Source organism: Silene latifolia, chromosome 9 (assembly GCF_048544455.1).
Source record: "Silene latifolia isolate original U9 population chromosome 9, ASM4854445v1, whole genome shotgun sequence".
Lineage (NCBI taxonomy): Eukaryota > Viridiplantae > Streptophyta > Magnoliopsida > Caryophyllales > Caryophyllaceae > Silene > Silene latifolia.
This window is the reverse complement of record NC_133534.1, coordinates 24,095,426-24,119,158: the sequence shown is the minus strand read 5'-3', so window position 1 is coordinate 24,119,158 and position 23,733 is coordinate 24,095,426. Positions and strand designations below refer to the sequence as shown.

The 23,733-nt window shown below is 41.2% G+C and overlaps 1 long non-coding RNA gene across 1 annotated transcript; it reads left to right on the top strand.

The window, feature by feature from the left end:
* Nucleotides 1–12,743: 12,743 nt before the first annotated feature.
* Nucleotides 12,744–16,481, top strand: LOC141602520 (uncharacterized). The gene is made up of 3 exons (XR_012524499.1): nt 12,744–12,924; nt 13,019–13,079; nt 15,361–16,481. It is a non-coding gene; the product is annotated as an uncharacterized LOC141602520 (long non-coding RNA).
* The last annotated feature ends 7,252 nt before the right edge of the window (nt 16,482–23,733 follow it).

Genomic DNA, 23,733 nt, shown 5'->3' with positions numbered 1-23,733 from the left:
ATCTGGAGTAAGGGGTGAGGGTACGTATTAGGAAGCTCTTTTGATCGAACACCTAATCCCGCCCGCCTCGATAGCAGCCTCTACTAATGATTAGGGAAGTTATTCGTACTCGATATATCGTCGATTGTATGCATGCAATGCAACATCCAAGTTTTAATCCTAGCATGTGAGAATTAATACTAAGTCGGTGAACAATCAATTTAGCATACAATTAAGGTCGAAGTAGGATTTAATGCTCAATTACATGTGACAACATTCAAATGATACAAGAAATAATGATAAATACAATAAAAGAAAATTACGATAAAAGAATTACAATAATTACATTGGATTAGGCGATTTATGTCGAAAATACCTTTAAAACGGATGTTTTGAGAAAAAAGAATAAAAGAATAAAATTACGAACAGATCAGAAGGTGATAATACGATTAGTAGTTAATTATACGTGAGCTAATTAAACTAAGTCAAGGCAACCACGGAGTTCAGGGACAGAATTCAACTCGAATAAAGCAGCAGAAGCTGCGTCCTTTGAATAGGCGCAGACGCAACGCTGCTCTCGACCTGACTTTGGTCGGCTGTGAAGCCGGAATTGCGTGTTGTTAATACTCATTGGTGGATTTGACGATGGATTAATTTATTTACTCGGATGGAAGTGATTAGTAGGTTAATTACATACGATTAATGGGTCATGAAAACGATAAAACATGGATGAGACGGAGATAAGGCGGGTTAATTACATGATTAATGATTGATTAGTGACATGGGTGAACAAAATAGGTTAAATATGACAAATTAATAATGAATTAATGATGAACATGCGATGAATGTGACAATAGACAGATTAAAATATATCAAAGACGAATTCCAGAAACTCAATATGAACAAATCGAACTTCTACAACCCGGATTGAGTTTAATGACGAAAACCCGCAAATATGAGATTATAAGGGATTTAAGTCGGACTTAATGACGAATTAAACGTGTTAATGATGATGAATAATATACATGTGAAATATTAGACTATTATAACGAAGAATTAACAATCAAACGAATAAACAAATAAGAATTTGACGAATTACAGAGGACGAAGGAAAAAGAAAGGAAGCGAGAACTGCGGCGGCCTCATGAAGAAGGCGCAGCAGTGCTGCGCTCCTTCAAGAGGCGCAGCGATTCTTTGCTGCGTCCTTTCTCGACGGTTAGTCTTCTGGAAATCCGTAAAAAAGAGGTTTTAAAGCACGGTTTAGAAATCGGTTTTAAGAGGTATTTACGACATAAACCTTACAATTGATGATACAAAAAGTAAAATACAATAAATAAAAGAGAGATTTACACCCTCAGACTTACATGTTGACGAAACGAGAAGGACTAAGATATCGATTAGTGATGCTCGACGCGAATACAAAGAAAGTGCCCTCGTAAGAGGAAAACGATTAGATTAATTAAGTTGATTGATGTGTAGTTGGTCAAGTTGGTCGGTCATGCAAACGAGGCTGGTACTCAGAAGGATCCGAGCTTACGTGGTTGAAAGATCAAGCACGTAGACGCTAAAAAGTAAGAACAAAAGTCTAGAATGCAAAGGGAGAAGAGAAGGGCGGACACTCGCGTGAGAAATATGAGGAGCGAAGGCTCCTATTTATAATAATCACGTGGAGGAAATAGGGTTTCGGAGACTCTTTGGAAGTGAATCTCGGAAAGATATGAAAAAGATACGAAAATTACGCAGAATAGGACCTGGGAAGAGGCGCGGCAAGCACTGCGTCTCTTGGAAGAGGCGCAGCACCTGCTGCGTCTGTTCCCAAGTGGTTTCCTCCTACGGAAGAAGGATTTCCGTGTTTGAGTTATGGAAGGACGGAATAATTTGGTTTTCCTTAATACTTTATATGAATATTACGGGAAATTGTTTGCCAAAAGATTAAGATTGTGAAATATTTATAAAATATGGAATAGAAATATCTGGAACATTCCAGAACATTCCGACTCGGGATTGAACGATTATCAGAAAATGGAGACGGTTTTAGGCTCAGACTCCAAATGTACTCTATTTACTGTCAAAACGACCGTATCGGCACGTAGATGACAACTAAGAGGTAGACATTAATATTTGAGCAATCACTCGACGATAAACTTATGAATTGTCACAAATCGTTCCGCGTACCAAACATGCGGCCCAATCATCACTGGGTGGTTTGCGAGAGGTGCAGAAATGAGGTATCTACAGAGCCCCCACTTTGACTGAGGCTTGGACAAGGCGAAAGTCAAAGTATAGCCATCAGGTCAATCGAAGATTACAACCTGACGACTATGGCGACGCGAGGCGGTTCAAGGGGTTAGAGCCAAGGACCTGTCGTCGGGAACATTTTAGAGTCTGTCGACTATCGGGGAGGGTCGTTTAAAGTCCATTAGACTACGTAAGGAGGCTCGCCAGCCATAAGAAGAGACCATACCTGAGACTTCTTCTCGAAATGCTTCCGGAGGTGCATGGGAGCTAAGGAGCGAAGATCAGGTGTGAAGGTTAAAATAAAGTGAGTAGCAGGACACAGACGGGAACTGCTGAAAGAAGACTGCTTGAGTAGTCTTTGAGAAAAAGGGTAAAGAGCAGGACACAGACGGGAACTGTTGAGGAGAAATCTGCTTGGGTAGACGTTAATCTCCATATCGTGAGAGGGAAAGTATATCCGCTTACTCTCGTGAAGGTGTGTCGAAACACCTGTGAAGGAATAAATGCTTGTTGTGACGAGCAAAGGTCTTGGAAGCAATAAATGACGTGTAACAGTCTGTTGCTGGCTTGGTAAATGCGGGCCGGAACGAAAGATAATCGTCAAACGGACCAAAAGGATAAAATAGCAACGGCGAAGAGGCGCACCAAAGATGGGCCCACAAATAACGAACTCATAACGAATTTTTGAAAATTCGTATGGAGGGAACACAAGGAAGAGGCGCAGCAAGAGCTGTGTCTCTTGGAAGAGGCGCAGCGCCTGCTGCGTCTGTTCCCCAAAGTGTCTATTCTGCGTAAAAACGCGATAATCAGAAGGTTCATTTCATTATTTCGAAACACAATTCCTTCAATTTCTCTCTCAAAAATCAAACATTTCCGCCAAGGTTTGATCCAAAAGCTTGCATTAATCATGACTAATCGAGGTATGTGTCTCATTCTTGCATTAATCTTCTGTATTTGTCGAATTTTGGATCGAAAAATTAGGGTTCATGACCCAATTGAGCGAAAATTTGGGGCTTTTCCCCCAAATGCATTTGCTTTCTCAAATTGACATTAGAAATGGATAATTGGTAGTATAAGGAACACAACCATGTATTTGTTTCAAATTTTCGTTGAGTTTTTGAGCCTTTGAGTGAAATTTGAGACGGTTTCACAGCTGAACCGTAAATTGCTTCGAAAATAGTCTTAGGATTGCCCATTTGCGATGAAACTTGATATTTGGGACCCTTGGATGATGGGTAAACTTTCTATCATCTCGGAATTTTGTTTGTGACAGCTTTTTCAGGACACTTTCTAAGGCATAATCGCCATTATAACGAAATGCTGCCGAAATTTTGACTCGAACCCGAAACTAGGCTTCAAATTAGGCTTGACTTGACCCATATTACCACATGAGTGATCGGGTTGGTGAGAGTATGGCCAAAGACGGCGAGAAAAGAGCGGTTTCAGGGCTTCCAAAGGCTCGAAAATCCCTTAACCAAGGCTTGTCGTCATGCGACGCGGCCTAAATTTGCTTTAATGTCACAGGTGATGTGGCTTCTACTTCTGGGAGAGCTTCCATGGAGATAGACACTGCTACTGTCGAGGAGGCTCTAGAGAAGGCCTTCACCGCCGCGGTGATGGCTGCTGGAGACGAGGTCCACGAGGAGGAGGCTGCTGAGGAGGAGGAGACGGCCCCGAGACGGGTCAACGTTGGACGAGGAGGTCGTCGGTGACCGAGAGGAGCTCTGCGTGGCCGAGACTTGGGAGAGTAGGCGCCCGCCGTGGGTCGCTGAGGGTCACCTGTCCTACAGGACGGTGAAGAGTTTGGTAAATAGGAACTCACTACTCATCACTCATCTTCTCTCGTTTCATTTGCTCATATCTTTTCCAATTTTCATTTAAAACTAAAGATAGCTTTTGTTTCAAATCACAATAGGAGGCCGGGAACATCAGGTCGTTCTCGGGCTATACGACATCGATAGAGTGCTACGAGCAGCTGTCGGCAGAGGAGCGCGCCATGATCGAGCGCGGAGCGTTCGATTCTTTGGTGCAGGGCTGGAGGGATATCGCGAAGAGGAAGCTGCGGGCTAACCTTAGCCTGGTCCGCGCTTTCTTGGACCGATTCTGGGATACGACTTCCACGTTTCACATGCCTTTCGGTGAGGTGGGAGTCACTCTGGAGGACTACGGCATGATTTCTGGTCTGCCGTGTGGGACCGAGGAGGTGGAGTGGCCTGAGACTGCCATGAAGGCGGACTCGGCCGACGCGAGGAGACTGATCGGCTGGAACTTGTCGCCGAAGGCCGTCACAGTGTCGGGCTTGGTGCCCAGCTCCTACGTTCGAGACTACTTTGTGGGAAAGATCCCAGCGCTGGTGACGATTGATGGGAGGGAGACGGCTCCTCCTCCGTGTACAGCTGAGTAGAGGGCTCGTTTGTGGCTCTGGTGGTTTTTGTCTTCGATTTACCTCGGAGACAAGGGAGAGAGGCTGTTGACGAAGCTTTTTCCCTTCCTTTCTGACCTGAGCTCCCTAGGGCGTTGTGACTGGGTCACTGCTGGCTTTGCGGTCCTCATTCGCTTCATGAGGGCTATGGTTCGTCCGGAGTTGATGGAGAAGGGGACTTCTCCTGGTGCTGTCGGACCTGGACTACTGCTGGAGATATGAACCTTCATTGAGGCTTGAAATGAATTCCTTTCTTTATCAAATCACGAATGATCGTTATTGACTATCTTGTTTCACAGGCGTGGGTGTACTCCTACTTCCCGGGCCTCGCGCCCAAGAGGACGGAGGCGCTGGAGAGGGCCTATCCCGTTGTGAGGGATTGGGTGATGTGTAGGACGAGGAGCAAGTGTTCCTCTCACGGCGTTTACCGGCGGGACGTGAATGCTCTTCAGCTGGACAGCATAAGCATCTCACTTATATTCGCTTCTTCATTGTTTTTAATCGATCATAGGAATGATCCTTGTTTGTCTTATCAGAGTGGGTGCCCAGACCTTGGGCGGAGTATGCCGGAGCGCCTCCTTTTGTGGCTGAGGTCCTTCGACCCGGGAGCTCGAGCGAGGCCGCCGCCGAGGACGTCGATGGGTCATGTGTGGTACTTGAGCGAGCGCTTGGCTCGTCAGTGCTCTCGGGACGTGTTGACGGTTCCCATCGATCCTCCTAGGACGATGTTCAGGGAGCCTTCTGAGGCAGAGAGGGAGGTTGACTTCGCTGGCGTCGGTGGTGACGCCCTCCTTCTTCCTGGCGAGGACTACTCGACGTTCCTCTACGGGAGGTTGGCGTACTGGCTGGTAGTGGTGAGCATATTTTCTCTTTTTCTTTACTTGATGATTTTTTTTTGAAAACTTATGATGAAAGATCATCGATTAATGAGAAATATTTGGCTTCACAGGAGGTTGAGGCGGCGGGCATCGAGCCCCCAGAGTACCGCGAGACCCTTGAGTACACTGACGCGACCGGGAGGACGACGATCTCCGAGCTGCGTGACTTTGACGTGGCTGTGACGGATGCTAGCCTGGACGACTGGCAACATCTGATTCGGAGGGTGAGCCTCTGACTTGTACAATTTTTGTATAAGAACACGTTTGACTGAACTTTAATTTAAATTTATTGAGAACTTCCTTTTGAAAATGCAGGTTGCGCCGTCTCGGTTCATGGCGCTATGTAGGGTGGCCATTCGGCTGCGAGCTACTACCATCGAGGCATTTGTCGGCGGTCGAGGTCGTCAGGTATGAACCTTATGCTTATTTAATTTTTAATTTTTAATTCCTTTGTAATTGTTTGGACTGATTTGACACGATTGACATGAGCCAATTTTGTTGTTATTTACAGGGGGACCGCGAGCTGGAGCGAGAGTTGACCCAGTCTCGGGAGGAGACAGATCGCTTGTTGAGGGAGCTCGAGGTTCGGGACGCCGAGATTGCCGCTCTTGCGGCAAGAGTTGCGGAGCTGGAGGGCGACCAGCAGTAGCTTTGCTTTGTTTTTGTAGACTTGCACACTTGTACATTTTGGACCATGATTTTGGACATTTTTGGACTTTTGTTTGGGGCGAGAGCCCCCAGTTTGCTGTACATTTCCTTGTTTGGTGTATATAAGATGGCCTGAGAGCCTTTGCTGCTGGGTTGTGTTGCTTGTATCTGCAGGTTAGCTTTGAACATGTTTGGTAGATGACGGTTTACGCCGTCATGCTGCCGAAATTTACATAGAAATCACGCAAAACATTCATTTGTATATACATATGGCCTTAATTAGCGCGAAGTGAAAGACTCGAAAGAAATGCAAAAATGCAAAAATTTTGCTGGAAATGACCGGACGGTAGGGAGGGTTACCCCTACAAAAAGAAAAAAAATAGAAATCTATAAGTTAGAAATGTAGAAATGGAATTAAGAAATTGAAATTAATTTGAAATTCGGTAAATCGAAAATCATTTTCTAAAATAAGTGAATTAAATGAGAAATGTAAATGAATTAAAATGAATTAAAACAAAAAAATCATTTCCTAAAATGAAAATGAAAATTATTTCCTAAAATGGAAATGTGCACGTGTGGTAAAATGGCGAAAATGTCGATGTCGTTTCGAAATTCGTGCCCACGGAATTAGGAAACCTGAAACATGGTAATTTTCACGTATTTACCAAAATAATAACCCGTAGGAATAGAAAATTATTCGTCATGGAATTAGGAAAGATCTAACGCGGAAAATCACAGAAGTGAAGCTGAGGAAGAGGCGCAGCATGAGTCCCGTCCTTGAAGAGGCGCAAAGGCAGTCTTTGCGCTGTTCCCAAGCTATCCTGTTCTGACGGATTTTTGGAAACAGAAATTAGTATAAATAGAAACGCGGATGGAGCTTTTATTCACATAATTCTTCCGTCTCTTCATCGTCTTATTACATAAAATTCTCAAAAGAAACTTTTCATCATGAATACTTTGGAGATTCGCTTGAAGGAATGGACCAACGAATTTTCGAACACGGAAAAATATGTAATGGGTGCCTATAACCTTGGATCATTGTTGAGTTTGAGGCTAATCAAGGTTGTTAAACCGTTCTTGGATGCTTGTCTTGATTATTGGGACCCGAATTATCACGTTTTTGCGTTCCCTGGAGGCGACATTTGCCCATTTCCTGAAGAAATTGCTGCGGTTGGTGGGTGGGATCCCGAACATTTGCCTGCCATTCCTTCTACTTCGCAAGGGTACAAGAGCAAATTTAGAGATTTGATTGGGTTGACTAGACTTGAGGTAGACCGACTAGTTACCTCAAAAGGAGTGAGAATGATGGACTTCATAGACCGATTCATAAATAGGGTCGACCCCATCGTTTCTCATGTTGCTAGGCGGAGGGCATTTGGGTTTTGCCTTTTGCATGCGTATGTCTTCCAAGGGCATGTTGATGAAGACTTGAGAGGTGATCCCCGTCTTCTGGTCCTTGTTGAGCAAATGGAGTCGCGAGAGCCCACTTGTTTATGCTTAGGAGAGATCTTGTTGGGCTTGGATAATAGGAAATCCAACCGCGACCTACCGTATTTGGGGAGTCCCGTCATCTTGCAGGTAAAACAACACTTTCTTTTTGTTTTCTTTTTTTTTTCGTTTTTTTTTTTCGTGTTTTTTTTTCGTTTTTTTTCGTGTTATGTCTAATACCTGCTTTTGTTAGGTTTGGCTTATGGAACGGCTTCGATTGATCGAGCCCCCAGTCCATGTTCCTTCTTACCATGCCCGCTCGATTGCGATGAGGACGAGGTTGTACATGGTGGACTTCACTCGGGCCTGTGATTACTGGAAGAATAAGCTGAAAAGTGAGGATGGTCCTTTGATTAGGTGGGTCGCACCGTGGTGGCACCTCAAATCAACACACCGAGTGTCTTCTTTGGATCCTACTAGGTCCGTGCGCATTCCTGGCTTGGAATTCATGGTGTGCATCTTCCCGGAAAGATTGATGAGACAAATCGGAATGAAGCAGATGATCCCGAAGCTGGATACCGTTGCGCAGACCGTTGTGGCACTTACCACTGATAGCCGGAGGGAATGGGCCATTAAATGGACCCAAAGAAACATGTGGTTCTTGAATTTCTCCGCTAATGCCTTATGGGTGTCGGATTCTTATCTGCGATGGAGGAAGGCTACGACTCCTGAAGAACGCGAGAGATTGAGGAAGCGCGAGCCTATGGACTACAAGGTGCGCGAGGTAGAGAAAGAGAAAGATAAGCATCTGACAGAAGGAGAAGAAGAAGCCAGGCTTCGAGTTATTCATCCTTCGAAGAAACCGAAGATCTCTCCTGTCGCGGAAATGGTGGTTGGCAAGAATGGGAAGTCGAGGCCTCGAGAAAGACCATTGGTGATTAAGTCTGAAGTGGCGCAAGAGCGTCCAGCTCGAGGTCGTGACAAGAAGTGTGACAAGAATGACAAGGGCAAGGGGAAGATGGAAGAATAGCCCAAGTCCTTTTATTATTATTTATTATTATTATTATTGTTGTAATAAAAAAGGTGGGGTTTTTAGAATCCTAGTCTCTTCTATTTTTATTATGTAGCTTACTATTATTATTAGAAAATGAATGAAATTAAAAAGGTTAAATGGTTATGAAACCGTTGTGATTTTCTATTTATTATTCTTGTCGAATTCCAAATGCAATGCAGATGTCCTTCTATTTACATTTTTGAAAATGATGGGTTGTATCCTGTGAAGGATTGCCTACGTATTCACTTAGAAAATGAAATCAAACCCTTGCGCGTAGTTCGTGTAAATGTAAAAGAATAATTGTTCTAAGCAAGAGCTTGTAATGAACATAGAAAATTAGCATGAGCTTTTGCTTACTCTGAAGATGCAAATTTAGTTTATTTGATGACATGAGGATGACAAATTTGTCAAAATGCAAGAGCACAGTGACATTAGCTTATTTCAGCTTGGCCAGGAGCCGGTTTATTTAGTGCCACAAGAGCGACACGTGGGGTTACGCGAGGCGCATTTTTGTTCCTATTCATAGTACCGTTTCAATTGGTCAAGGTTTGTCGAGTTGGAGAACTCATTCCCATCTAGGTCTGTGATTCTAACTGCACCCCCCGGAAGTATGGATTTGACTAGAAAAGGTCCGGCCCAATTAGGTTTGAATTTTCCCCGTGGATCGACAGGTAAAAGAGCTCTAACCGATTTGAGCACTAAGTCTCCTTCCTTGATGTTTCTGGGCTTAACCCTTTTGTTGAAAGCTCGTTTGATACGGGCTTGGTATGTTTGGACATTATGTAAGGCGCGTAGCCTGCGTTCATCCAGGGGGATGAGTTCTTCATATCTATCCCTTTTCCAATCAGCTTCTGGGATTTGACTCTCGAGTAAGATACGCAAGGATGGTATCTCTAGCCCAACTGGTTGTACAGCCTCCATGCCGTAGGTCAAATAGAAAGGAGTAGCCCCAGTAGGCGTCCTAACAGATGTACGATATCCCCACAGAGCAAAGGGTATCTTGCTTGGCCAATCTCGATAGTTGTCAATCATTTTCTTGAGAATTGTGACAACGTTCTTATTTGCTGCCTCTACCGCACCATTAGTCTGTGGTCTATAGGGCGTAGAATGGTGATGCCTAATTTTGTACTTGGCTAGCAATTGTTCAGTCTCAGCTTGGAAATAGGATCCATTATCACTAATGATCTCATGCGGGCAACCGTATCGACATATAATGTTGTATTGTATGAACTTTGCCACATTTTTGGTCGTGAGACTGGTGTAGGAAGCCGCTTCCACCCACTTGGTAAAATAGTCAATTGCCACTAGGATGAAACAGTGACCTCCTGTTCCGGCTGGAGTTATCTTCCCGATTATGTCAATTCCCCAGGCAGAAAATGGCCAAGGAGATGTCATCGTATAGAGCAATGAAGGAGGGATATGTTATACATTCCCGAAGATTTGGCAATTGTGGCAATGTCTTACATACTTGATGCAATCGGATTCCATTGTGGTCCAATAATATCCAAAACGTGTGATTCTCTTTGCCATCATGGGCCCACTCATGTGAGGACCGCATTCTCCGTCGTGGACTTCTTCCATCACACCTTTCGCGCCTGTGAATGATCAAGGCAACGTAAGATTACACCAAGAGGTGTTCTTTTGTATAACTCTCCTTGCATGGAACGTAATGGGAAGCGAGTAGGCGTATAGCACGTTGTCCCCTCTTGTCCATATCCGGTGGATAGGTACCATTGAGTTTGAAATTCAGGATTGCTTGGAACCAGGGTTCCTGCGCGATCTCCTCTTCATCGGTGATTTGATGCACATAAGCCGGTTCCGACCGTCGTGCGATGCATAAAGGCATTTCCATCATGTTATCTGATATATTAATCAAAGATGCGAGTTTTGCAAGAGCATCTGCAAATTGATTTTCCTCTCGAGGTAGGTGTAGATAGGTTACGTGATCAAAGAATTGAGGAACTTGGTCTATTCTAGCCTGATAAGGTGCGAGGCTTTCGCTTCGGATTTTCCAAGATCCTGTAATTTGGTTGATGATTAGGGATGAATCCCCATGCACGCGAAGATTTTTAATGCGTAAGCTCACTGCCGCTTGCAGTCCAATGAGACAAGCTTCGTATTCTGCGGCGTTATTTGTCACCTCGAAGTCGAGTTTGACAGAGATTGGTGTATGCTCGCCTTCGGGAGAAATGAGCAACACTCCTATTCCAAATCCTCTTAAGTTTGACGCTCCATCAAAGTAAAGGTCCCAGAAGTCTACATTAGTTTGGAGTATGTCCTTGTCTGGAAATGATCAAGTATCTATTGTTTGTGCATCGTCGATGGGATTCTCTGCAAAGAATTCGGCAACGGCGCGACCTTTTATTACTTTAAGGGGCACGTATTTGAGATTGAATTCTGAGAGCATCAAAGTCCATCTTTCTAGGCGTCCGTTGAGGATGGGTTTTTCGAAGAGGTATTTGACTGGATCCATTTTGGAGTATATTTTGACGGAGTAGCTAAGCATGTAATGGCGTAGCTTCTTCGTTGCCCACACAAGAGCGAGGCATGTCTTTTCGAGTTGTGAATATTTACACTCATACTCCAAGAACTTCTTACTAAGGTAGTAGATAGCCCTTTCTTCATTTCCTACAGTTTGAGCTAGCATGGCAACCATGGCGGTTTCGGTTACTGTGAGATATAAACCAAGAGGTTGATCTTGTTGAGGTGGCATGAGCACTGGCGGTTTGGCCAATATCTCCTTTATTTTGTCAAATGCCTTTTGACAATCATCATACCACATGGTGTGGTATGTCTTCTTGAGCTTCTTGAAGATAGGCTCACAAATCATTGTAAGTTTTGATATGAATCGACTTATATATTGCACTTTTCCCAGGAATCCTCTGACTTCTTTTTCTGTTTGTGGTTGCGGCATTTCGATCAGAGCCTTGATCTTGGAAGGGTCTATTTCTATACCTCTTTGACTAACGACGGATCCCAGGAGTTTGCCAGACGTTACCCCGAATGTGCACTTCTGAGGATTGAGCCTCATGTTGTACTTTCGTAGTCTTGCGAAAAATTTGCGAAGGTTCGCAATATGCCCCTCTCTATCCTTGGACTTGACGATCATGTCGTCTACGTATACCTCAACTTCTTTGTGCATTATATCATGTAAGAGTGTATTTGCGGTGCATTGATATGTAGCTCCGGCGTTGATTAATCCAAACGGCATCACTGTATAGCAGTAAGTTCCCCATTGAGTGACAAAGGCGGTCTTATGCATATCTTCCATGGCCATTTTGATTTGATTATAACCCGCGTATCCATCCATGAAGGACGATGTGCGTGGTCTGCAGATTGTCCACCAAAGTATGTCGATGTGTGGTAGAGGGAAATCATCTTTAGGACTTGCTTTGTTTAGATCCCTAAAATCAACACAAACACGGATTCTCCCATCCTTTTTGGGTACAGTACTATGTTGGCTACCCAAATCGAATACTCGGAAACTTTGATGAACCCGGCCTTGAATTGCTTATCAACTTCTTCCTTAATCTTGAGAGCCCATTCCGTTCTCATTCGGCGAAGCTTCTGTTTCACAGGTTTGAAACCTGGCTTTATCGGAATCCTATGCTCGGCGATATCCCTATCGATTCCTGGCATGTCTTTGTAGGACCAAGTGTAACACCCGCGAATTTCCCATTTTGACATTTAAAATTTATTAAGCCATTTGAATTACTTTATTAAATATTTTTGAATTGTTCAATTTAATTAATTTCATGTCAAACAAGATTTTTATAAACGTATTGTATAAAAGCTCATTTTTATAAAAATACGTACGATTAAATTATATTTTTAAGGCACAATTTATATAATAATATATGTATACGTATTTTTGGTCGGATAATAATGATGACTGTAATAATCATAATCTCCGTCTCAATTTCCGTCTAAACTTTAGACTGTCACATTTCATGTTGTACCTAATTTAATATGGACCAATCAAAAACCAACAACACATTCCCTCACCTTCAAAATATCTACTATTATCATTATTATATATTATTATTATTATTATTATATATTATTATTGTTGTTGTTTTGTAACCCGTCCCCACCCCCCATTTCCCTTCTTCCTTTCTGCGTAAAACAACAACAATAACAAAAACGCAGCAGCAGCTTCAATCCAACGCCAACCACCATTTCCGCCTCCTTCAACCTCCGTTATCTCCCTCATTTCTCAACCAAATTTAATGATTCTTGCACCATTGGCTTCCTCTCTTCTTCCTCCTCATTTCTAGGTAAGAAAGTCTTATTCTTGTTGAATTTTCGAAATGGGCAATTTGTTACAAACTCGGTTTCGTGACTCTTGTTGCTCGTTTTCTTCATTCCTAGCTGAAGACTGAGGATAGGCTCGTGTTTTGGACGTTCTTACCCTGGAATTCGCGAGGATAAGGTAACGGTGATAGGTTACTCGACATTATGTCGAGATTACGTGTTTATGTGAATCGTTTATTTCATATGTATGTTTGTATGCTGTTTATATTGCTCCTTGATTGTGTTTACTTGAATAAAAATCGAGTCTTTAGTCCCTTGGATGACGACTTGTATAAAGTAGTTGTCGTCGTAGCAAATTGGACGAAAATGGGACGGTTCCGTCCCCTGTCCTTGGGCGGTTAATAGTCTTAGTTGCGGGACTGTTTTGAACAGTCGTAATGGTGGTCTTGTGGATTGGGGTTAGACGATTAAAGGGGGTCATGTTGGGTTAAATGGGATGTGGGTATATGCGAAATTAGCAGTTTTGGTTCTGTCTCAAGTATGCTTACGAGTGTGGCTGCTTACATGAGAGATTTCCGTCTTAATTTTGCTTTAAAATCCGTCTTAAGTCACTGTGCCATTGCTTGTATCGGGTTGTTTCTGGCAGATTTGAGGACTGTTTCGCCCCCCCTATTTTGGGCACGGTTGCAGGGCAGGAAATCATGTTGGTTGGCACGGGTTTCTAGTGTGGTTCATGAGCTTTCATGACACGGTTTTGGGTTGTCGAATGAGCGGTGTTTGACCCATGTTTGGGTGGTTGTTGAGGCGTGGAAGGGTTTCCCAAATGGGGTTCCCTTGAGTCGTGGCAGTAGTTTGCCATTGGCACAAATTTTGGTTGTTTGAAATTATTCGATTTCCGTCTCGTGTCTTTTATAAAACGCAATTCGTTAAATTCATTCATTTAAATACCTCCCTTTCATGATTTATACTTATAAAACCCCATTACTTAATTAGTTAAATTACCGTCTCAAATATGCTCATGTACTCGTCTTGCTATTTAGTAACGTGGCAAATTGGGCTTATTTTATATTATATGTTATTGGGCCATATAGGTGTGGTATGACATTTTGATAGGGCTAGTCATGGTTATAAATTGTTGGGCGCTAGTTTAGTTTAATTAAAATATTATTTATTTACCGTCTCGTGTTTTATACAAGTAATCCGTTAATTATCACTCTTTCACACATCCTATTTATGGGGCTTTACATGTTTATTTGGTTGGGCTTGTCATATTCAATCAAGTGGATTTGTCTTGTTAATTTAAGTGGATTTATCTTGTTAAGCTAATTGGACTTGTCTAGCTTGCTTGTTGGGCTTGCCTTCTTTATTTAATTGGGCTTATCCTAGTCCATTCATTGGATTTCACATGATTTATTTATTGGGCTCATAAATGAGTCACTGGACTTGGTCACATTTATTCCATACATTTCATATGACGTAAATTATTCATTATCGTTTATTATATTTTATTTAAGCGGCATGTTAAATTATAAAATGGAATATTTATTAATATAAGACAAGCATGGGTTATTTATTATTAAATGGTTATTTGGGAAGAGTCATATTCTTAATAATGCTTTGCATGGTTCTGTTGTGAGAGTCTTGGTCTTATCGGATACTAGGGGTGAGCTATAAGCCCTCTAGTTGCGATAAGATCGTTGGGATTAATGTTCCCATCTGTACTTATGGTGAGATGCAAGCCACAAGTATGAATGTGACATTAAAAGATCCCGTGTCATATGATGTCTGCATGATCATTCTTATCCTTATTGTGACTCGAGTGTGACATTTTACATTATGTGACTACTTGACATTCCTCATTTATTTGCCCTCGGACATTGGGTCACGGTTAGGTGCCATTGTTTCCGAGTTGGGCTATTTTTCTTTCCGCCTCTTCGGACCGGGGGTCACGGTTAGGTGACAAGGTCCCGTTTGAGGTTACTCGACTGTCGGGCACGGTTAGATGTACCATGTTTCGAGTCTTGGATACGATTTGGTATCGTTTGTCGAATCGGGTGTCGTCCATCCCGAGAGTCCGCCAGCCAGTTTAGACTAGGACCGTATTATGATCGTCGTCCTACCAAGAGGTTGGAGTCTAGAGGGTTTGTCTTGTTTGAGTTCATACTAAGTATATGTCTTACACTTGTTGAGTCGTGTCCACATGAGTGGGTTGTCTTGGTGATTCTATTCCTTGATTGTACATTCATCCTCATATATCATGCCTATTCTATTAAGGAAGTATTATGCCTATTTCACCATGATTGTTCATTATATCCCCTTACTCTTTATGGTTCACATATGTTGCATGATTAATATATTTGATTAAGTGTTGTTTGTTACCTTTTTCGACATATTGTGGTGGGAGAACCTTGAGTTACTCCCCACTTTGATCGTGGCGTTCATGTTTACATGAATGACAGGTTTTGAAGATGCTTTCGTGGGGAAGACGTGTGGGCTAGCGAGAACTAAACCCTTGGACCTTAGTTTCTAATTTAGAAACCTTTTATCTGTTCATTCGTGGGATATCTTTTCCCCGCTTTCTAGACTTAGGTTGTAATGACCTATTAATGTCTATTGTAGTATTTGTATCATTTCGTTTTTGGCACCCGCGTGCTAATCTTTAACTAGTAATTTAAAAGTTTTTAAAATCTCACTAATTTCCGCATTAATTTATTAGTTATATTTTCCGCTTTGTCGCGGGGTGTCACAGTTGGTATCAGAGCATATGTTGCTCCCGACGCACACACGTGTACCCCAAATTTAATTTGAACTTGACCTTGAATAATGAATGAGAGATGGGTAGACTTAAGGACCTAAGGTGGTAGTCTGTAGTGTGTTTGCTCTTTGTTAGGTCCTAACATGTTTGTTGATTGTCATTTAATAATTGTTGTGCCCTTGGATCAATTACCGTGAGCTTACCTACATGAAGGTCAAGATTTGGTGCCTATTGCTGAGGATTGAAGATTCGTTCAACTTTTGAAGAATGCTTCTACTTCCTCGAAGATGTTTCTCATTCTTTGTGTATCTTGCCTTATCCTTTATCTCTTGGTGCTTATCCTTCTTCTAAACTTTCATCTGTTTTGCTTGAAAGCTACCCTCATACCCTTAACTTGTCCTTTGTTCCTCTCTTATCCTTCCTTAACGCCTTTTTGTATTACTCTTTCTTTTGAGGAATGTTGGCCTTGGTTGGAAATTTTGTCTTTTGAGGAGATTGTTTGTGTTTGACCCTTAACCCTGGTTTTGAGAGGTCGTGATGTTAGAAAGACTTAGGTAATGTGATGAGACATACTTAGTGATTCTTATACCTAGTTCCTTGACAAAGTGAGTATAATTGATTGGTGGATTCTTTGTGTTAGGAATGAGTTGCCTATGTGATTAAAGTTATAGAACTTGGCTTTGTTGTTTATGTTTGGGATGTGAAAGCTTAGTAGGTTGAGCGTCGTTACCTCAGGAGTAAACATGAGATAAGTTTAGGATATGAATTTGGCAGAAAACCCATTTTTAGATGTTAACGATCCCGTATAGATTGGTGATGTGATTTGATGTTAGTTGTTCCTTAAGAATTTTGTTGAGAAGTCTTCGTTAATTCATTCTTTGGTTTTTAAACCTTGAGGTTGTGTCGAGTACTTGAGATGAAGAGATGCTTTTATACTTGGGTGGTAGATTTGCTTTAGGGAAATCCTAATATGTGATAAGATAGGTGGAAGAGGTATCTAACCAATTTATCAACCCTTAAGCGAGCGTTTATTTTACCTTGACCCTTGTTTTGGGATTTGGTCGTTTTGTCATGATGGTACAATATCCTAATAGGCGTGACCTCGTTAGAGAGAACCTTAAGTCTTAGAAAGCATTTGGTTTAAGCCTTAAAATCCTCTTTCGTGCCATTAATCGTTTTCCTCCCTTTCGTTCATACCTTGGTTGGATTTAATTCTTAAGTATAAAAGTTTACTTGTCTCTTTCTTGCCTTGAATACCTCCCTGATTCTAATATCTCTTACTCGTTGTTAACTAGTTATCTTTATGATTCGACTCTTTTAGTCTCACATCTTGACATGTTCATATATCCCTTTTGAAATTTCCTATCATTTCCGAACCTGGTTGTTACTCTTTGTTTCCCTAGTGTAGTGATGGCATTGTTGGCTACATTGTAGAGTGAGTGAGATGCTCTTTGAGGATTCCTGGGTAGCCTTGATTTCGTCAAAGTTGGATTAGTGGAACTTGAGTTAAGTTGATTAGGGAAAGTTGCGTGACAAACCTTTTTACCTTTTTGGTTTGTGGTCTTTATAATTTGGGGAATGCGACCAGTGTGATTGTATATTCGGGTGTGGATAAGATTTTGTTTGGAGTGTTAGAAAGGTATAAAGAACTTGGGATTATGATCTTTGATTAAGGATTTTACCATAGTGAGAACTCCTAGTGGTCGATAGTTGGTTATGAGTGTAACTCTTTTAGTAGTTTTGATCCTGATCCTATGGAAGTCGTTTGTAGGTGTTTGAGGGTTTGGAGTGATGAGATTACACTTATAGTAGAGTACTTGGTCTCCAGGAATAGCTTAAGATGAAGTAACATGAGTGATTTGAGGAAATCCTTGGGAGTTAAGTGGTTATGAGTTTTGTGGTTAGGAAGTTTTCGGAACCGTTCAGGATGACATTGTTATTTGAGGTTTGAGTACCTAGCGTTTCCTTGTTGTCTAAATTCCCTTTCTTCTTTGACACAAGCGTTACCGTTCATACCTCTCTTCTTCGCTTCATCATGCTCCTCCTGTAAATTTGATGCTATGACCTATAAAAACTCTATCTTTAGCAACCTTGTAAAGTTTGACTTCAATTCTTACCCCTATGAAATTCATCATAGCTCTTTTGTTAGTTAAATTTGAACCCTCTTAGCGTACCTTGTATCTATGATATCTAAGTTACTTTTCTTTTGTCCAATTTCTAAACATTTCAAGCTACCAGTTTTGATCCTTTGTTAAAAGTTTATGTTACTTTTACAAAACCTTACCCATTTTAAAAGGATTGAAAATGAAAATTTGGTTTAGTTTCCTATTTGTTCTTGGAATATAGACTTCTTTAACATGATTTTAATTGCTGAACCCGAGATTTCTTTAAATTTTATCCAATTTCTGTTAACTTTGACCTATTTATGATTTCTTTGTCAAAGTGTAATGTTATGTTTCAGGAACTTGATTCCTTTTTGAGTTTGTAAGTGAAATCTTCATTTCTATTTGGACTTTTGCAAAGGAAAATTTGAGTGGATTGCCATTCTCTTTTGATTTTAACGTTGATCGGATGTTAGAACTCGTTATTGGAGACGTTTGATAACTTGTTCTACGCTTGTCGGCGAATGATTTTTGTTTTAAATTTGTCTTTGACTTGGAAAGTTGGCGTTCTTGTGTGCACGACAAGAACAATTTCGTTCCATGAATGAGACTTATACTTTTGAAAACTCTTCATTAATGTTTTTGAAAGAGTTTTGAGATTTTGATTTATACAAATGATTTGCCTTTTTACCTTATCTTTGATTTGGAATGTGAGGTTCTTGAATACGTAACGAGAACATTTTCGTTCCTTTGATGAGGATATGGTTCTGTCGAAAATTTTATTTGAAACTTTTGAAAGAACTTTTAATTCTTACGATAAGTAACCTTTTAAATGTTTTGGTTACCAATTCCAAAGTTCCAGTTTTGTTTTATATAACCTTTCATTTCTACTTTCAAGTTTCGAGGACGAAACTTTTAAAAAGGTGGGGTGATTGTAACACCCGCGAATTTCCCATTTTGACATTTAAAATTTATTAAGCCATTTGAATTACTTTATTAAATATTTTTGAATTGTTCAATTTAATTAATTTTATGTCAAACAAGATTTTTATAAACGTATTGTATAAAAGCTCATTTTTATAAAAATACGTACGATTAAATTATATTTTTAAGGCACAATTTATATAATAATATATGTATACGTATTTTTGGTCGGATAATAATGATGACTGTAATAATCATAATCTCCGTCTCAATTTCCGTCTAAACTTTAGACTGTCACATTTCATGTTGTACCTAATTTAATATGGACCAATCAAAAACCAACAACACATTCCCTCACCTTCAAAATATCTACTATTATCATTATTATATATTATTATTATTATTATTATATATTATTATTGTTGTTGTTTTGTAACCCGTCCCCACCCCCCATTTCCCTTCTTCCTTTCTGCGTAAAACAACAACAATAACAAAAACGCAGCAGCAGCTTCAATCCAACGCCAACCACCATTTCCGCCTCCTTCAACCTCCGTTATCTCCCTCATTTCTCAACCAAATTTAATGATTCTTGCACCATTGGCTTCCTCTCTTCTTCCTCCTCATTTCTAGGTAAGAAAGTCTTATTCTTGTTGAATTTTCGAAATGGGCAATTTGTTACAAACTCGGTTTCGTGACTCTTGTTGCTCGTTTTCTTCATTCCTAGTGAAGACTGAGGATAGGCTCGTGTTTTGGACGTTCTTACCCTGGAATTCGCGAGGATAAGGTAACGGTGATAGGTTACTCGACATTATGTCGAGATTACGTGTTTATGTGAATCGTTTATTTCATATGTATGTTTGTATGCTGTTTATATTGCTCCTTGATTGTGTTTACTTGAATAAAAATCGAGTCTTTAGTCCCTTGGATGACGACTTGTATAAAGTAGTTGTCGTCGTAGCAAATTGGACGAAAATGGGACGGTTCCGTCCCCTGTCCTTGGGCGGTTAATAGTCTTAGTTGCGGGACTGTTTTGAACAGTCGTAATGGTGGTCTTGTGGATTGGGGTTAGACGATTAAAGGGGGTCATGTTGGGTTAAATGGGATGTGGGTATATGCGAAATTAGCAGTTTTGGTTCTGTCTCAAGTATGCTTACGAGTGTGGCTGCTTACATGAGAGATTTCCGTCTTAATTTTGCTTTAAAATCCGTCTTAAGTCACTGTGCCATTGCTTGTATCGGGTTGTTTCTGGCAGATTTGAGGACTGTTTCGCCCCCCCTATTTTGGGCACGGTTGCAGGGCAGGAAATCATGTTGGTTGGCACGGGTTTCTAGTGTGGTTCATGAGCTTTCATGACACGGTTTTGGGTTGTCGAATGAGCGGTGTTTGACCCATGTTTGGGTGGTTGTTGAGGCGTGGAAGGGTTTCCCAAATGGGGTTCCCTTGAGTCGTGGCAGTAGTTTGCCATTGGCACAAATTTTGGTTGTTTGAAATTATTCGATTTCCGTCTCGTGTCTTTTATAAAACGCAATTCGTTAAATTCATTCATTTAAATACCTCCCTTTCATGATTTATACTTATAAAACCCCATTACTTAATTAGTTAAATTACCGTCTCAAATATGCTCATGTACTCGTCTTGCTATTTAGTAACGTGGCAAATTGGGCTTATTTTATATTATATGTTATTGGGCCATATAGGTGTGGTATGACATTTTGATAGGGCTAGTCATGGTTATAAATTGTTGGGCGCTAGTTTAGTTTAATTAAAATATTATTTATTTACCGTCTCGTGTTTTATACAAGTAATCCGTTAATTATCACTCTTTCACACATCCTATTTATGGGGCTTTACATGTTTATTTGGTTGGGCTTGTCATATTCAATCAAGTGGATTTGTCTTGTTAATTTAAGTGGATTTATCTTGTTAAGCTAATTGGACTTGTCTAGCTTGCTTGTTGGGCTTGCCTTCTTTATTTAATTGGGCTTATCCTAGTCCATTCATTGGATTTCACATGATTTATTTATTGGGCTCATAAATGAGTCACTGGACTTGGTCACATTTATTCCATACATTTCATATGACGTAAATTATTCATTATCGTTTATTATATTTTATTTAAGCGGCATGTTAAATTATAAAATGGAATATTTATTAATATAAGACAAGCATGGGTTATTTATTATTAAATGGTTATTTGGGAAGAGTCATATTCTTAATAATGCTTTGCATGGTTCTGTTGTGAGAGTCTTGGTCTTATCGGATACTAGGGGTGAGCTATAAGCCCTCTAGTTGCGATAAGATCGTTGGGATTAATGTTCCCATCTGTACTTATGGTGAGATGCAAGCCACAAGTATGAATGTGACATTAAAAGATCCCGTGTCATATGATGTCTGCATGATCATTCTTATCCTTATTGTGACTCGAGTGTGACATTTTACATTGTGTGACTACTTGACATTCCTCATTTATTTGCCCTCGGACATTGGGTCACGGTTAGGTGCCATTGCTTCCGAGTTGGGCTATTTTTCCTTCCGCCTCTTCGGACCGGGGGTCACGGTTAGGTGACAAGGTCCCGTTTGAGGTTACTCGACTGTCGGGCACGGTTAGGTGTACCATGTTTCGAGTCTTGGATACGATTTGGTATCGTTTGTCGAATCGGGTGTCGTCCATCCCGAGAGTCTGGCCAGGTTTAGACTAGGACCGTATTATGATCGTCGTCCTACCAAGAGGTTGGAGTCTAGAGGGTTTGTCTTGTTTGAGTTCATACTAAGTATATGTCTTACACTTGTTGAGTCGTGTCCACATGAGTGGGTTGTCTTGGTGATTCTATTCCTTGATTGTACATTCATCCTCATATATCATGCCTATTCTATTAAGGAAGTATTATGCCTATTTCACCATGATTGTTCATTATATCCCCTTACTCTTTATGGTTCACATATGTTGCATGATTAATATATTTGATTAAGTGTTGTTTGTTACCTGCTTTTCGACATATTGTGGCTGGGAGAACCTTGAGTTACTCCCCACTGACTGTGGCGTTCATGTTTACATGAATGACAGGTTTTGAAGATGCTTTCGTGGGGAAGACGTGTGGGCTAGCGAGAACTAAACCCTTGGACCTTAGTTTCTAATTTAGAAACCTTTTATCTGTTCATTCGTGGGATATCTTTTCCCCGCTTTCTAGACTTAGGTTGTAATGACCTATTAATGTCTATTGTAGTATTTGTATCATTTCGTTTTTGGCACCCGCGTGCTAATCTTTAACTAGTAATTTAAAAGTTTTTAAAATCTCACTAATTTCCGCATTAATTTATTAGTTATATTTTCCGCTTTGTCGCGGGGTGTCACACCAAGCGAAAACATCTTTGAACTCGTTTAGAAGGTTTATGAAGTCGGCCCTTTCGGTAGAGCTCAAGGTAGTCCCTATCCTAAGTTCTTGGGGTTCTAGTTCGGTTCCTACATTGATGGGTTCGGTGTCCTCTATTACTGGTCCCCCTTCCCCTTCCTGTAGTATTTCTTTGGCTACGTAGGGAGGTATTTCGATTGAGTCTGGGTCTTGATCATCCTCAATATCATCGTAAACAGAATTGCACTCAAGATAACACAAAGAGTAAGCAGAACCTGATTATTCATATTAAAGTTTGAGTAAAGTTGAAACAAAGAAGCCAACTGATCCATGGTCAGTGGCGGTAAAGGGACAGTGGTTGGGGCATTTCCCGAACTACTGTGACTACTCGAGGCTAAGCTAGGAGAAACGAAGGGGACGGGGATGACGATAGGAGGAGATTTCCTAGTGACTTCTCTAGACTCCGTGTAACACCCCCATACTCCGAGTGCCTTACCAGGACCACTCAGGTATGAAGACATCACCATCTCGGTCGCCCGAGGTATGATAATCAAATAGACAAAACAGAAACAACGTTTATTATAAATGGTTTAATGAATAAATACAATCCTCAAAACCAAACCAAAGTACGATACATTATTATCAAATGACTGTTCTAACTGAAATGTAGATAAACTAAGGCTACAGCGGAAGACTCCTATCATCTGTCGTGGCATCCCAGCTATCCCAGTACTCATCTCAATACCTGCTCAATATCTGCTCACCATCCCCGAATGGATCACCGCAGTTTACAAAACAACACCGGGTCGATCACTAATCACACAATCAATATAGATAACAATAATAAGATAAACAGACAATTTGAACTGTCACACACACACACACACACACCAACTCCCATCATCTCAATACGATCGTCCACCGGACCCACCACGCCGCTGGGGGACCGCAACCGTTCCCACCTAAGCCCCGCTCATCATACCGAGCGATAACCCTGTCCATTAATGTGCACATCCCCTCCCGTGGCGGGTTCCACGGAGGGCGAAACTAGGGCGTGAGGCCACTCCTGCAAGCGACCCCACTCAGCCGAGAACGCATCTCGAGAACCATCAACAACGATCACAACCACAAACACAAGACAATCATTATATCAAACAACTAAATACAAAGACATCACCAATATCCCATTATGGGACTAATACTGAGTAGGAAATCCTACCTGGAAAGCACAACAAGCAGACGGTATCTACAGCTGTATCAAAACGCCTCTTCTACGAATCCTCCTCCTATCATATAGCACATAAAGACTACACATCACAAACTACTCATAAAACCCCCAAACCCTAAATTAGGGTTTAACCAAACTTAGCAAAACATTATAGAAATTGTATTAAAAGCTTACCCTCGACGCAAGGAACTCAACGATACGAACTATGACACGAACTGACCGTCTGAACTACGGGAATTGCTAAGGATGCGATTAGGAAGATGAACTGACTGCTTTCTCTCTTAAACAGGTTTTAGGTTTTGGTAAAAGTGTTTTAAAACAACGACGATTATGTTTAAATACCCTAATCGCATAATTAACAAAACCCGCGAAAAACTCCCCGTAAACCGGACACTCGATCGAGTACCCAAGGTACTCGATCGAGTACCCCTTTACTCGATCGAGTACCCCAAATTACTCGATCGAGTACCCAA